This window comes from Eubalaena glacialis, chromosome 2, assembly GCF_028564815.1.
Source record: "Eubalaena glacialis isolate mEubGla1 chromosome 2, mEubGla1.1.hap2.+ XY, whole genome shotgun sequence".
Classification (NCBI taxonomy): Eukaryota; Metazoa; Chordata; class Mammalia; order Artiodactyla; family Balaenidae; genus Eubalaena; species Eubalaena glacialis.
The window spans coordinates 59003168-59019945 of NC_083717.1; positions in this window are offsets into that span (position 1 = coordinate 59003168).

Consider the following 16778-nt stretch of genomic DNA (forward strand, 5'->3'; position numbering starts at 1 on the left):
AGCGGGGGGTCAATCGAGATGACCTCTAAGGCCCCTCCCGGGCCAGGCCCGGGGAGGCTGATCTGGTCTTTGACCACGGCCTGGTCAGAGTATCTCAGACCCTCTGGGTCCCTCAGGGAGGAGGACGGGACTTGCTTGCCTTTCTTTGAGCCCTTGGATACGTGAGACTTGAGAGGATTTAAAAGACTTACTGTGTCCAGAGACTTACTGTGACAAATGCCAGGACGTTTCGCGGGGCTTTTAAACAGATGCCATCCATTGCAGCAAATGGAGCCACCGCTAACTACCTTTTAAGGGTCCAGCTCACACATTTGTTATTTCTCACCCCAGGACCGCTGATGCTATAGGTATTATCTCCATTTTACAGGTGAAGAAACTGAGGCTGAGAGTGGTTTAGTAACTTGCCCAGGGTTCCACAGCTGGGAGGTAGCAGAACCTGAGCTGGACTCCAGCACTGGCTCAGCTCACACCTGGATGAGGAGACCAAGACTTTATGCTTTAAAATAGGTGGTTTGTTTCTTTAACCACTGAGAGCAGTGCATCAGAATCACTTGGTAGGCTCCACCCCCAGAGTTTCCGGTTTAAGTCTGGATGGCCAAGAATGTGGGGGGCCAACAGGTTCCCAGGTGATGCTGATGCTGCTGGCCCCAGGACCATGCTTTGAGAATCGTTGCTTCGGCTGAAGGTTGGGGGTTCCAAGAGGAGCAGGGGTCCAAGTTTGGCAGATGATCCCTGGCGTATTTACATCTCCCTTTTATACCTGAGGTTCCTGGTTGGGGTTTTCCGACATTATTTTGCCACCCTCTGGTGAGAATAGCAGCCATCAGCTAAACAGACAAGCCTCCCTGATGATATTGCACGAGTCATCAGAGGCATAATCAATTGCTATCAGATGGGCAGGAAACAATTCAGAAGCCCAGGGGATTGCTGACCAGCCTTTAGAGACCGCCTCACCATCCTTCATTTATATTGGACATTTACAGCGGACAGCTGTGGGAAAGAAGGCAGATTCAGAGAATGTGGAATTTTAGAGCAGAGACAGGCCTTTATAAGATTCTTTCCATCTGCAATTCGTCTTTCTCCCATTATTAGAGTTGGGGAAACTGAAACCTTCTCCAAACCACACAATCACTATTAACAAACATCTTAGATTCCCCATTGCCCATGAATTGGCCAGAATTCTGTGTGCTCATATCCTGCTCTGTTACATTCCTTTACAGTTGCTAACATGCTACTCATTTGCATGCCAGGTATTCCTGGCAGAAAAGCCAGAACTTCTACAAAAGGACTGTATTTTCAGTTCTGGGAGTTCCTCCTCTCACAGGTGATAAATAGAAGCAACCAACCTGGCTAGAGTCTTCCCTTAACAAATCCTTTGTGATCGCTATTGCCATTGCCCTAAGTGAGACCCTCTCTCTCTTGAGCTATTACAACAATGCTGTGAGGAGGGGCATGGCATACAATTTACAAGTTACAGATGAGAAACCCCCAGCTCAGAGAGGCGAAGTGACCTGCCCAATGCCACCCAGCTGGGAAGGGGCAAAGCGTGACTCTCACCTCCTTCTCTGATTCCAAATCGTGCTTCTGCTGCTTCCAGCTGTTGGGTGTGAAAAAGACAGTGTGTGTGTTTGTTGAGGGGAGAGTGGACAGAGGGAGAAGAAAGAAGCATTGATTACCTACTCTGCGCCCAGGATTGTGTTGGATGCTTTACATTTACTGAATATGATTATTCCATGAACACCTCTTAAGTCTGTAGAGTTTGGCGTTATTATCCCATTTCACAGATGAAGAAATAATCTCAGAAAAGGTGACTTGCCCAAGGGCATGCAGCTGGTGATTTAAATCTGGGTCCTGGCTGTCTTGATCACACTGTCTAGGGGCAGGGGAACATATGGTTACCGCTGTTTAAAGGGGGCCAACTCCTAGGCAGTTGCAGTCTTTGTAAATGATGTAACATCAGAAGGTAGCAACAAGAGGTAGTTTGGGGATTCCTGGCACTTTGCAAAATTTGGAAGAAAAACAGGAGGGATAAATACTACAAAATGCCCAAGGAGTAAACTTGATAGGAGTTAAAGGGTCAGTAAATATAATAAAACATTGATTTCTTTCCTTCTTTTCAAGGTGCTTCCTCATTGACTAGCTATTCTTTGTGTTGAAATGTCATTGATCTGCAAGTTGTTAGTCTAGGACTTAGAATCTAAGTGGATCTTGATGGCAGAGATAAGGTGCTTTGGGCCCAAGGCCTGGGTGGGAACATCTACAGTAAATCTTCCCTCTAGCAGCCCCATGTGCCCAGTGAGTCACTCTCTTGTCCTACACTCAAATCTTTTGCTAACCTACCTCTAACTTTATATCAGCTTCATGCCACCTCCTAGTAGGACCTGCTAGCTATCTTGGCTCATCTGAGTCTTCTCTATCTTAGGGGCAATTTAAACCTCATTCCTCCTGAAGTCTTATCTTTGCTTAGAGAGCACTTATCTTGGCCGCTCCCCTGACATAGCTGCTGTTTATATTCTGTGAGCTGTTCCTTGGTCAACCTCATCTCATACACACAAGACGCCTCACAACCCCTTTTTAAATCTGGCCTATATTCTAGCACTGAACAGCTTGTCTTGTAACTTTCCTGTATCTCCAGCACTTTACATATAGTCGATTCTTCATGAATATTTGGTGGATGAATGAATACATAGCCTGGGGCTATCTTTTTTGAAGGAGGGAAATTATTTCCTTTCCAATACTAAGATTCAGGAGGGCTGGCACCATGTTTTATTTGGTTCTATCCCCAGGCTCTAGGACAAGGTCTTAGTAAATATTGAATCAACATTCTTGAAAAGAATACATTTTCTGGACCTGTTTACACATTGATTCAAGTAGCTCCCCGAATGTTCTGACTTGGAATAGATTTTTCCTCCTGGAGGACTGAGTGACCAAGCCCTTTCCTTTTTTTTTTTTGTGGCCGCATTGCACGGCATGCGGGATCTTAGTTCCTGGACCAGGGATCGAACCTGTTCCCCCCTGCAGTGGAAGCACAGAGTCCTAACCACTGGACCACCAGGGAATTTCTGACCAAGCCCTTTCATACAGAGCAAACAGAATGAACCCACCTTCTCCCTTCAGGAGCCACCTCTTTTGAACCTGATGGTGACTGTCCTGTTGAGGGGGGAGGGGTCAGTCTCCCCCACAAACCTGTTTCTCCTGCAGGCTGCCCCATCCATCCTTCCAAGTGCCTTTAAAATCCTTGGAGGCATCCTCGATTCCTCTCTTTTCCTCACACTCCACACTTGGTTCATTAGCACAGTCTGTTATGTCTAGAATCCAATCACTCTGTAGTACTCTATCACTATCTTGTGGTCCAAGTCCCCCTCACCTCTCTCCTGGATTACTGTGGTAGATTACATCATGACACGACTAAGCCGGTTCATCGCAACTGGGTTCAGTGTTGCTGTAGATCTCAGTAATCTCCAGTAATGAGTGGTAGATGAGCGTACCTTGCTACTAGCAGGGGGCGCTGAGGCAACGCAAGCCAGTTTTAGCCTGAATTCTGTGCCACGGACCATCACTGATTAGCAAGCAGGTCCTCGAGTTATATAACCTCCTCTGTGAGCTCAATGAAGGCCCAGATATATGTCCTGGGTGTTCCAAAAAGCTTCCTTCTTGAAAAGATTAAGTCCAAGGCAGAAGCAACAATATTTGAGGAACAAGCTTCAATTCAGGGTCAGGCGATGGCATCCTCACTCAGCGGCTTGAACCCCAGACCAGACGGATTCCTAAGACCTACAGCCCATTGGAGCTCACTAGATTCTTATGCCCTGTGGTGCAAGAGCAGAGTCACATGGACAGCACATTGCACATCTGGAACACTGCCTGTTTGACTGATGGACAATTATTTTGGCCTTCAGTTTGCTAATGAACAGACCCTCTGTTGAAATGGCATTAAGACAATTGAAGCACTTGCAGAAGTGCCTCTGGAGTGTGGCTTCTGGGTAAAGTCCCTGCTGCCTCCACGGGAGCAGCTCTCAAAGTGTGGTCCCTGGGACCTTTTCAGAGGGTCTGTGAGGTCAGCACTATTATTATTTTCATAATAATACTAGGACATTATTTGCGTTTTTCACTCTCATTTTCTCCCAAGCATAGAGGGGAGTTTTCCAGAAGTTACATGTGTAGTATTGCCACAGGTTGAAGGAAGAATCAGATATGAGAATGCAGCTGTCTTCTATTAAGCCAGACTTTTTTTTTTTATACTTATAAGTAAATTTTCTTTTTTTAAAATTAATTAATTAATTTTTTGGCTGCATTGGGTCTTTGTTGCTGCGCACGGGCTCTCTCCAGTTGCAGGGAGCGGGGGCTACTCTTCGTTGCAGTGCACAGGCTTCTCATTGAGGCGGCTTCTCTTGTTGAGGAGCACGGGCTCTAGGCGCATGGGCTTCAGTAGTTGTGGCACATGGGCTCAGTAGTTGTGGCTCACGGGCTCTAGAGCACAGGCTCAGAAGTTGTGGCGCATAGGCTTAGTTGCTCTGTGGCACGTGGGGTCTTCCCGGAGCAGGGCTCAAACCCATGTCCCCTGCACTGGCAGGCGGGTTCTTAACCACTGTACCACCAGGGAAGTCCAAGCCAGACTTTAAAGATATTTACAAACATGTACAGTGGTTTCTTAGGATCTGCGGAAGATTGCTTCCAGGACCTGCCCTCATACCAAAATCTGAGTCCCATAGTCGGCCCTCCATATCCACCGGTTCTGCAGAGGAGGGCTGAATGTAAAACAGTGCCACACTTCTCACTAAATATTTTTTGTTTTCAAAAATATCATTTTTCAGGTCTTCCCTGGTGGCGCAGTGGTTAAGAATCCGCCTGCCAATGCAGGGGACACGGGTTCGATCCCTGGTCCGGGAAGATCCCACATGCCCTGGAGCAACTAAGCCCATGTGCCACAACTATTGAGCCTGCGCTCTAGAGCCCGTGAGCCACAACTACTGAGTCCGCATGCTTCAACTACTGAAGCCCGTGTGTCTAGAGCCCGTGCTCCGCAACAAGAGAAGCCACCGCAATGAGAAACCCGTGCACCGCAACGAAGAGTATCCCCCGCTCACCGCAACTAGAGAAAGCCCGTGTGCAGCAAGAAAGACCCAATGCAGCCAAAAATAAATAATAAATAAATAAATAAATTTATTTTAAAAATATATATCATTTTTCATAAAACTGTTAACCAAGCTAACATACGTAGTGGATTTATTTTTTTTAAATTATTTAATACATATTTTAAAAATACTTTCACAGGGTCACATGCACTTTTAATTTCTAAATGGTGAATATTAATAACCTCTATTAACAAAATCTGGGATCCTCAGTTTTTAAGATGAAAAATAGTCCTGAGACCAAAATGTTTGGGAATTGTTCTATGGTTCAGCAAACTTATTCTGTTGAGAGCCAAATGGGAAGTATTTTAGGCTTTGTGGGCCACGCAGTCTCTTGTCCCTGTTGCATCTACTCACCTCTGCTGTGAAAGCATCCATACACACAAATGGGCCTGGAAGTGTTCCAGTAAAACTTTACTTATGGACACTGAAATTTGAATTTCATATGATTTTCATGTCTCACAAAGTATTATTCTTCTGATTTTAAAAAAATGTAAAAGGAATTCTTAGTTCACAGGCTGTCCAAAAATAGACGGTGGGCCAGATTTGACCCCCGGGTTGCAATTTGCCAACCCCTCCCTGTTCTAGGGGGTTCAAACCAATAACACACACATATACATCATGTTAGTTCAACTGAAATGTTCAGACAATATAACAGCTTTCTCATTGTTTCTGCACATGACCCCTGAAGGCTATTCTCAACACAGCAACCACACTGATCCCTCTTTGCTCTAAAGCCACCAATGACTTATCTTATTCAGCAGAGAAGCCAAAGTCCTTCCCATGGCTTGGAAGACCCTACATGATCTGCTGCCCCATCCCTCTGACTCAACTCCTTCTTCTCTCTCTCTCACTCTGCTCTAGCCTGTTCCTTGAAAAAGCCTGCTCTTTCCTCAGGGCCTTTGCACTTGCTGTTTCCTCTACCTGGAATGTCCTTCCCCCAAATAGCCAATTAATTCACTCAAATGTCTGCTCAAATATCACTTCTCAGTGAAGTCTTTGTTTTCTTTTTTTTATAACAGTTTTATTAATATAATTCATATGCCATGCAATTCACCCATTACAATTCAGTATACAATTCAGTGGGTTTTAGCATATTTACAGAGTTGTGCAACCTTCACATGATCAGTTACAGAACATTTTTCATCACTCCAAGAAGAAACCCCAGACCTTCTAGTGTTCCCTGCCCCGGCAGGCAGATTCGGGTGCTAGTCTTATAACAAGGAAGTAAGCAAGTCGAAAAAAGAAATCCAATTCAACAAGATGATTTGGAAAAGATAAGAAACTATGGCAGTAAGTAAAAAGGCTAAGATGCCATAGTTGTTTCCATTCTTTTCTTCATTCCAAGTTTACCTTTATTCTTAATTCATTTCTTCATTCATTCATTCACTTTCTTAAATGCCTTTCTGGAGGTCAGAAGTCCTAAAAATCAAGGTGTCAGCAGGACTGTATTCCTTCTGGAGGCCGTCGGGTAGAATTCGTTTCCTTGCTTTTTCCATCTTCTAGAGGATGCCTGCACTTCCCAGCTCGTGGCCCCTCCCCCATTTCTCCCCAGTTTGCTCAACCATCTACCACCAATCTACTTTCTGTCTCCATGTATTTGCTTATTCTGGACATTTCAAGGAATTAGAATTCCATTAAATGGAATCAGACAATATATGCTCTATAGTGACTGAATTCTTTCACTAAGCTTAATGTTTTCAAGATTCATCCATGTTGTAGCATGGTTCAGTACCTCATTCCTTTTTAGGGTCGAATAATATTCCATTGTATGGCAATACTACAATTTATTTATCCACTCATCAATTAATGGACATTTGGGTTGTTTCACTTTTTGGCTATTAGGAATAATGCTCCTATGAACATGCATGTACAAGTTTTTGTGTGGACATATGTTTTCATTTCTCTTGGGTAGATACCTAGGAGGGAATTGCTGGGTCATATGGTAACTCTGTTTAACCTTTTGAGAAAATGCCAGACTGTCTTCCAAAGTGGCTGTACCATTTTACATTCCCACCAGCAGTGTTATCGGGGTTCCAATTTCCCACATCTTCTCCAACACTTGTTATTACCTGTCTTTGTGATTACAGACATCCTAGAGGGGGGTGATGAAGTGGTATCTCCTGGTTTTGATTTGCATTTTCCTGAAGGCTAATGTAAATAAAGCCTTTCTTGATCATCCTATTTTAAATGTCAACCCCTCCTCCCTTCTCTACCCCCCCTCCCCCACTTCCCTGCTTTATTTTTCTATAGCACTTATTTCACTTATTTGTTTATTTGTTGTCTCTCTCCTCCCTCAGGGGATAAACTCCAGGAGGGCATGATTTTTGTCTGTTCTGTGCTCTGCTATATCCTCAATGCCTGTAGAAGCTCTGTCCAATGGAAATAGAGTGCGATCCATGTATGTAATGTTAAACTTTCTAGTAGCCAAAAAAAGTGAAAAAAGGAGGAAACAGATGAAGTTAATTTTAATAATATTTTTATTTAACCAGATATATCTAAAACATTGTCATTTCAACAAGTAATCAATATAACAAATTACTAAGGAGATATTTTACATTCTTTTGTTCAGTCTAAGCCTTTGGAATCAGGTGTGCATTTCACACTTAACAGCCTTCTCAGTGTGAACTTGCCACATTTCAAGTGCTTAATAGCCACACATGGTCAGTGGCTTCAGCACTGAACGTGGGCCTAGAACATTCATTTTGTGAGTGTATGAACAACTCCCTCTTAGAGACGGTTTGATTAGTCACTGCCCTGGGGAGGAGGACTTTCATAAACATATTTACGCGAGGTCTTGCATGTAAGTGGTAAGCCTGGGCTTGGGTTTCCAATCCCTGCTTGCTCACTGTGACCTTGGGCAAGTCATTGTCCCTCTCCGAGCATCAATTTCTTCAGCTGTGAAATAAACTTTATGGTCCCTTCCAAGCTTTCAGCATCAGAGAGGGAGGCGAGGGTGTTGCCTGTGGGGTAAAAATTGTGCTCAAATGCCATAGATTCCATACTTTTTGAAGTCAGGTGGCTTTCACCGTCACTGGGAGGAGGGCTAAATCACACAGAAAGATGGTTCTGGAAGACCTCTTGGAGAGCCCTGGTGAGCTGGGGGTTTTTGTGACCATAAAGAGGCCCTGGGATCATGATTTACACAAAAAGAACAAAGGAATCTGTCTGGGAACACCTCACCCCCCACCAAGCCCCAGCATCCTAACACAAACTGTCTCCTAGAACTATCTGTATAGCTCCCCAGCTGCGTGTGCATTCCTCAAAGGCAGGCCCTGAATTATTGAATATTCATTTCTGTGTTTGGAGGATTGTTTGGAAGTCTGTGTAGGGACGATTCTGATTTAGTTCATTTCCCTGCATCTTTTTGATTAATCCAGAAGAATGGGGGATTCAACAGGTGTTTGCCAATATGTTAACTTCTGCTTGCTCAAGCATTTTATAAGATGTTATAAGGTGTCATATTAATCATAAAATCTTCAGAACCCTCTGTGGGGTGAGACTGGGGACGAGGTTTGCCTGGGGATCGTTCCTTTCAGCTCCTCTGTCCACTGTGGGGACTGTGGGAATTGGCTTTCAAGAGCCCATGCCGTTAACCGTGCAGCCCACAGGCTGGATTTCTCTAGGGGGAGGGCTGTGCTGGGAGTCATGATCTGCTTTCAGGGAAGGCTTGTCACTGTTTATGTAGCTTCTCTGAACTTAACCTATAGACTCGGGCAGATCGAGCAAAGCCAGGCCCCACAGTGTAAGCAAATAGGAAAAGATCAGGTCAATTTGATTCAATCAACATCCCTGGTTTGCATTTCCAGGCTTTACTTCTGGAGAAGTAAGATACTACTCCCAAAACAGGCCTCAGGGGGACAAATCTTTTGAGCAGAGTCCCTTAAAAAAATAATGCACTTATGAGTAAATGCATCGTATGTGAGATGGCTCCCCATTACCTCCCAGGACAGAGTCCATGCTGCTTCCTGTGATAGGCGTGGGAGGGTCTGGACCCTGCCTCTTCCTCCAGCCTCCCACCACCTGGCCCTTTGGGCTCTAACCCTTGCATTTCCCACATACCTCATGGATTGTCATTCATCTCCAGGCCTTGGCTTATGCTGTCCCTTCTGCCTGGCACCCCTTTGCCTTCCCTTCTTTCTGTCTGCAAAATTGGCCTCCCTTAGGTCTTGTCTGCTTATAGCAATCTGTCCACTTTGAACCCCCAGTTCCTGAGATACCCCAGGTTTGGAGCACCCACAGACCCTGGAATCTGTATTGCTGCACATATTACACTGGGTTGGGATCAACTGTTTGAATATTGACCCTCTAGACCAATGTTCTTCATGGAAGGGATAATGCTTCCCAAGGAATGCTTTGAACTGTATGGGATATTTCAGTGGATGCAGTGACAGGAGGGTGCTATTTCCATGTGGTGGACAGGGGGCTGGGAATGCTGGCTGTCCTGCAATGTAGCGACAGTCCTGCCCAGCAGAGAATGTTTCTTGTCCCACAGGACTTTAAGAAGTCCAAACAGATGCTCCTGTAGGTAACACACCCTGTAATTAAGCGAGCTTGGAAACTAGTAATTTTACAAATAAACTCAATTTTTTTTTTGGCATGGTTTTAACATATGCTGACTTTTCCAGGAACGCAACTACTGTGTAAATCAAGGGAAGACCAAGTTTTGCTTTGCTCAGAGCTTTAGCAAGGACTTATCACCATTTTGGAAAATCACACCTGTGATGGCAACATGATTCATGATAGAGAAAGAAGAAATTCACCCAGATACCTGCTGGCAAATCTAATTGTTTGAGGATTTTGCTTGACCATGGGATGAGTCCCCATACAACACGCCTGGATCCGTCTGCATTTGTTGATGTCGCGGTCGCCGTGTTTCATGGTATATAAAACTCTACTTTTTAAGCTCTTACTTTCAAATGCCAAAAATAAAGTATTGCCTGAGTATCGTCTTACCTCCCTTAAATCCAGATTTCTTTGTCCTAAGTAGGTACAAGCACGTGACTGCTTTATTACATCTCTGGTGTATTAGGCCTAAGCATTTACAGATTGAAACACATTTTATTCTAATGCTCCTTTTATTTCCCTTTTATATTCGTTATATTATATTGATTTTGTCTTTTCATTACATGTATAAGTAGGTTATATTATCCATGAATTTAAAGCGGAGGATATTCAAAATATTTATTAAAGGGTGTGGGGGCATCCTAGCTGACAGTGTTGAGAACCACGCTAAAGCCTTAGAGGGCAGGGACTTCACCTCCCCTGTGTCACCACTTCCACCCTTGTGCCTAGCACAAGGTATACCGTAGCTGGAATACAGTAGCTGCATAGAGAATCTTTTCTGAATGATGGAGGGGTTGAGGGTGACCCCTTGGCTGAGATGGGGAACAGAGGAGGGAGGGCAGTTTAGTGGGGAGAGTGATGAGTTCAGTTTTCAGTGTAGAAGCTTGGCGAGCCCTGGAACTTCGAGGGGCAGTGGCTGTGCAGGATCGCTCTCCAAATGTCACTGAAGAGAGGGAAGTACAGTCAGAGTGTCAGTCAGTTCATCTGTTTGGTCAGTAAACATTGCGAGTGGCTCTGTGTGGGATGGACAGATCAGCAGGGGCTGAGAGGCTCACAGTACAGGTGTGTGTCTCCTCCTCTCCACAAGAGGAGACACACACCTGTACTTTCTATTTCCTAGATGGGATTTCCTAGATGGGATGCTGCCTGATTCATGAATCATTGAATAGAGTCAATTAGATTTTCAAATTTCCTCAGTTGAATTTTGTATTTTGGTACCATGATTAGAGCTTGGAATTTTCAGCCCTGCTCCCCATTCTCTTGGGAAGAAAGAAGGGCTGGAAATGGAATTAATGATCCATCATGCCTATGTGATGACGCCTCCATACAAATCCTGAAAGTGTGGGGTTCACAGAGTTTCCAGGTTGGTGAACACATCTGTGTACTGGGAGGATGATGCAACCCAAATCCACAGGGACAGAAGCTCCTGTGCTCGGGACCTTCCCAGACCTTACCCTATGTGTCTCTTCATCTGGCTGTTCATCTGTCTTTTATCATATCCTTTAATAAACTAGTAAATGCATGTAAATATATTCCAGAGTTCTGTGAAGCCACTCCAGCAAATTAATCAAAACTGAGGAGAAGGTCATAGGAACTTCAGATTTAAAGCCCATGGGTCAGAAGCACAGGTGACAACCTGGACTTGCGACTGTCATCTGAAGTGGGTGGGAGCAATCTTGTAGGACTGAGCCCTTAACTTGTGGGATCTGACACTGTCTCAAGGTATATAGTGTCAGAATTGAGTTAAATTGTAGGACACCCAGCTGGTGTCACAGAGAATTGCTTGGTGGGGAACACCCCCCCCACATACATTTGGTGACTGGAAGTGTCAGAAGTGTTGTGAGTGTGGCAGTAGTGTAAGAGTTAGGAAAGACATAGGAGGAAAAGAACCAAGGTTTTTCCAAAACACACATGGATAAATCTTGAAAACATTATTTAATTTCTAAGTGAAAGAAGCCAATCACAAGAGAGCACAAATTGTATGATTCCATTTATATGAAATGCCCAGTGTAGGCAAAGACATAGAGACATAAAGTAGATTGGTGGTTGCCAGGGTCTGGGGTGGTAGAGGGATGAGGAGTAGCCAAGGGAGCAAGCCATGGGGAAGAGCATTCCAGGCACTGGGAACAGCAAGTGCAAAGGCCCTGAGGTGGGACAAAGTGTGGTCTGATCAAAGAACAGCAAGGAGGCACGTGTATCTAAAAGAGAGTGATGAAGGGGAAAGTGGTGGGAGATGAGAAAAGAGAGGGGGTAGTGAAACTGAGCAGGACCCTGTGGGGCTCCTGGGCACGGAAGACTTTCTGTGTCCCCCGTTGCTTGTTTGTAGGGAACGGACTCCAGTCTCCATGACTTTCCCTGAGTTCCAAAGGGCAGATTCAAACAGCTGCTAATCAGGGAAGGAAGGGGATGCAGAGACAAGGGAGGAGGAGCCAAGAAACAATACTGCAACCTTGGGGCAGCATCCTGGTTCTGCCTCAAGGGATACACATAACAATATCTTTAAGCTCTTTATAGAACTAAAACACAACAAATGGAAGATGTCAGCATTCTTCATACCAGAGAAGACCACCTGAGTCCAGAGTAAAGGAACCAGAGAAACTCATCAAAAGATTACCTGAGGGACTTCTCTGGTGGTCCAGTGGTTAAGACTCCAGGCTTCCACTGCAGGGGGCGTGGGTTTGATCCCTGGTTGGGGAACTAAGATCCCGCATGCTGCATGGCCAAAAAAAAAAAAAAAAAAAAAAATTACCTGAGACCAGATTAAAGGAATGCAGGCCCTGCACATACCCTAACTTTATCATCAACCCCACCCTTGAACCATTGCTATAAAACTCCTCACCAAATCTTCCCAGGTTGGGACACACAGTTTTCGAGGGCAGGAGCCTGCTGTGTTGCCCTTTGCCTGGCAAAGCAATAAAGATATTCTTTTCATTTTTTTTTTTTAAATTTATTTATTTTATTTTTATTTTTGGCTGTGTTGGGTCTTCGTTTCTGTGCGAGGGCTTTCTCTAGTTGTGGCAAGCGGGGGCCGCTCTTCATCGCGGTGCGGAGGCCTCTCACTATCGCGGCCTCTCTTGTTGCGGAGCATAGGCTCCAGACGCGCAGGCTCAGTAGTTGTGGCTCACGGGCCTAGCTGCTCCGTGGCATGTGGGATCTTCCCAGACCAGGGCTCGAACCCGTGTCCCCTGCATTAGCAGGCAGATTCTCAACCACTGCGCCATCAGGGAAGCCCCAGATATTCTTTTCTACGTCACCCAAAACTCTGTCTCTGAGATTCGATTTCGCACCAGTGAACCGAGGCTGAGTTGTTGGCATCAGTAGTAAGACCAGACTGTGTAGGGCCTTATGGGCCACTGTCAGAGTGTCGGCTTTTACTTGGAGGGAGACGAGATCACACTGGCTATTTTGAGCAGTGGAGGATGTATTTGTCTTATGTTTTAACAGAATCCCTAAGGCAGGAGATGGACTGTAAGAAGGCAAGGGTGGAAGCAGGGAGATGGGTTTGGAGGCTACTGCATTGATTCAGGCAAGAGATGACTTTGGCTTGGACCAGGGTGGGAGCAGTGGAGGTGGGAAGAAGTGTCCAATTCTGGATCTATCTGGAAAATAGAGCTCACCTTCAAGTCTTGTGGTCTGAGCAACTGGGAGACTGCAGCTGGATTTTATCGAGCGAGGGAAGACTGTGGGAGGAAATAGTTTCCCTGCTAGTCTCTGCTCACGTATAGCAAGAAGTTATAGCAAACATTTTAAATTTGATATTTTTTTCCTGAACACTAAACCATAAACACCGAGATGCTAAAGAGTGTTCATAATGATCACTTTTGAGGGCTGTGTGGTGTTCCATTCAATTCATTTACCCTAAATTACATAACCATTTCCTTGTAATTATCTAGACTGTTTCTGTTTTAATTTTTAAAATTATAGATAATCCTATAATGAATATCTTTGTGCTGATGGCTTTGTCTTTGTGGATTTCTTAGGAGATTTCTCAAGGGATTGCTTCTCAGGAATGGATTTACTAAGTGAAAGAGTAAAAACACTTAATAGCTCTTGAGACACATTGCTAAACTATTTTCCACAAAGACTGTGGCAGTTTATAAGGCCAGCCAAAACTTAGAGTGTGGCAGTTTCACCATAAATTAGATAGTAGAGGATATTAGCATTTTATTTACACTTTCTAATAAAAGGGGTAATGTCAGTCGCTGTTAGACTGAGAAACAAGTCCTGAGAGCAGGTGAGGGGATTAAGAAGAGACGGGGTCAGGAGGGTGGTGTACAAGCACACACACACTTTATTTCCCATCAAAACTCTTTTTATAGATTGCAGTAGGCAATCCATGTTTTTGTTAAAATCACAAGACAGAATCATCAGACAGTATTTCCTTAGTGTTGAAGTTATAGTACAAAACATTCTGCGAACCAGAATATAAACATGCATGAGAACAGACTGTGATTACCGAAACATGCCAAGGACAAACTATAGTTAGAGAAACTGCAAGCAGCCTCACGGGCCAAGACTCATATCTTCTCTAATAACTCTTTCGGGTTCTGTCAAGAATTAAGCAGGACTTTGCCATGATTTAAGCTGCAAGAACTGTGTCAGCTTGCAGCTGGTTCCCGACAGGGTAAAAGCTTCAAATTTAAAATATTTTTGCATGTACTTGATTATGGTTAAGGTTGGACATTTAAAAAGTTTATTTGTGTTTCTTTGACTGTGAACTGATTATTCAGGTCCCTTGCCCGTTTATTTACTAAAGTCTTAATAGTTAGGAAAATAAACTAGGGAAATTCTATGGAAATAATGTGTTCCTTTTGTAAAAATTTTTTAAAAGCCTTTGGTATGTGAATAATTATATTCCTATTTTGCTGACTGACTGATTTAAAAATTGCCATGTTGATTACAAAAAAAATTTCTTAGAGTGAAGCACACCTGGATTACGTAGTGCTGTAGTCACAAATAAGGGCACACCTTCTAGATCCTTCTCCTGAGTGGCAAAGTTTTCCCACCGTCTAGTTCAAACATACCTCGCTGATGGGATCTCTGGCACTACGAAGTGCAAGGGACAGGACAAAGGGGCTTGTCCACAGGAGAGTGACCTGCATGTTGCAGGAACTCTGGAACATGTATGAGGAGTAGCGGCTGGCAATTCTGGACTCAGGGAACGGGTGCCAGCTGAGGGGGAGGTAGCTTCTGTCTTCCCGGCGTCCCTCCAGCTGCTCCAGAGTCAGGAAGCACCTTGTTATGAGAGTTAGACTGGGAAACCTCTGAGGTCCTTTCAGTCCTGAGAACCTGAGCTTCTGAGAATTTGACACTTTTCTGCCTCAAAGTCTTTGCTGGCCTCGGTCCCTCCTCATCGCCCCATCTTAGGCTGCTGACCTCTTTGACTTCTTCAAGGACTGATTCAAATCCCATCTCCATAGTGGAATCTTCCCTAATCAACACCCCTCTCCTGCCCAGCACCCCCCCCCCAAACTGTTAGAGCACCTGTCATTGGCTGAATTTCTTCTGTGTTTCTCCCTCATTAGACTCCGAGGGCAGGGCTGGGGCTTATTCATTTCCTTGCCCTCACAGTGCACCTGAGAGGGACTCCGCTTAGGAAGGCTTTGTTGAGTTGAATGACCCCCCTCCCCAGGGGAAGCTTAGCAGTTAGGAGAACTGCCATAGTAATTAGGAGGCATCCTAGTACAATGTCGGCATCATCACTTACTAGCTGTACCTCAGTTTCCCCATGGAGCTGTTGTGAATTAAATGGACCTTGGAGAAAGTCATTTCGCATTTGTTTTGTAATCACTGAGCAGCAAGTACTCTCAGAGTCTATATTCCAGACACAAAGACATAAGAGATGGTCTCTGGGCTTGAGGAGGATCTCAGTGGTACACAGCAGGGTAGAATGTGATAAGGTTCCTGGGAGAGGTGGGAACCAAGTGCTAGGGGGCTCTGAGTAGGGGGAAGGAACACGTGGGTGAGTCTGGGGGGCTTCCCAAAGGAACCAACATCTGAGCTGAGTCTTGACAAGTGGCTGGAATTTCAACAGGTGGAAATGGTGCAAAAGGGCATTCTGGCAGAGGGAATGGCATGAGCATAGGGTGGGTAAAATATGGGACGCATTTGGGGGCTGGCCAGGAGCCCTACTTGGCTGGCACTCCAGGACTTTGGGGATGGAAGGAGTGACAGGAAATATGGCTGAAAAAGACAGTGGTGAGAGATGAATGCAAGAGAGAGCCAGGAGGTTTTAGGGCCCGGATGGGCCCTGGTCAGAGCTGTGAGTGAAGGAGAGGACTGTGTGGAGAAAGGACTGGGTTGTCTGGGCATCAGATGGTCAGTCCTGCAGGAGGGCAGGGGTGGCAGTGGGGATGGAGTGGAGGGGGACTGGGGAGAACACCCCTGGGTGGGACTGCCAGGGCCTGATGAGAGGAAAGGCCAAGGAGAAGAGATTGATGAGATCCCTGTATCCTGACGAGGCCACAGACTTAGCTGTACTTTATTATCTCATGAAAGTCACTGGCATCACTTCTGCACCTAATTCACCACCTTTCTGGGTAGATGGGTAGCTCTTCTCTGGAAACAACCTTTTCCAGGGTGGGGTGGGGGGAGACTTAGTCTAAATCACCCCAGCACCCAACTAGGGGACCCGTGATCAGTAGAGCTTCAGGACTCTGGTTGCTGAGGAGAGGATGAGGAGGAAGGGGATTATGGGTGTTATTTCCTCAGAAAGGCCTTCTCTGGCCTCTCTGTTAGATTTGAATCAGGTCCCCTGATTTTACCTTCTCATTGCTCCTTGCACTTTCCCTTCCTGACACTTATCACAGTTTTAACTTACATATTTGTGTGATACTTGATTGGTGCCTGTTTTTTCTACTGGATTGTAAAACCCAGCACTTAGAACAGTGTCTGGTATCTAGTTGGCACTCAGAAATATTTGTAGAGCTTTAAAGACAGAAAGCAGATCAGTAGTTGCTGGGACCTGGGATTGGAGCTGGGAATGACTGCAAATGGGCACAAGGAATATTTCCATAGATTCGAAAACTGGATTGTGGTGATGGCTGTGCAACTGTTTACATTTAGTGAAAATCATCGCGA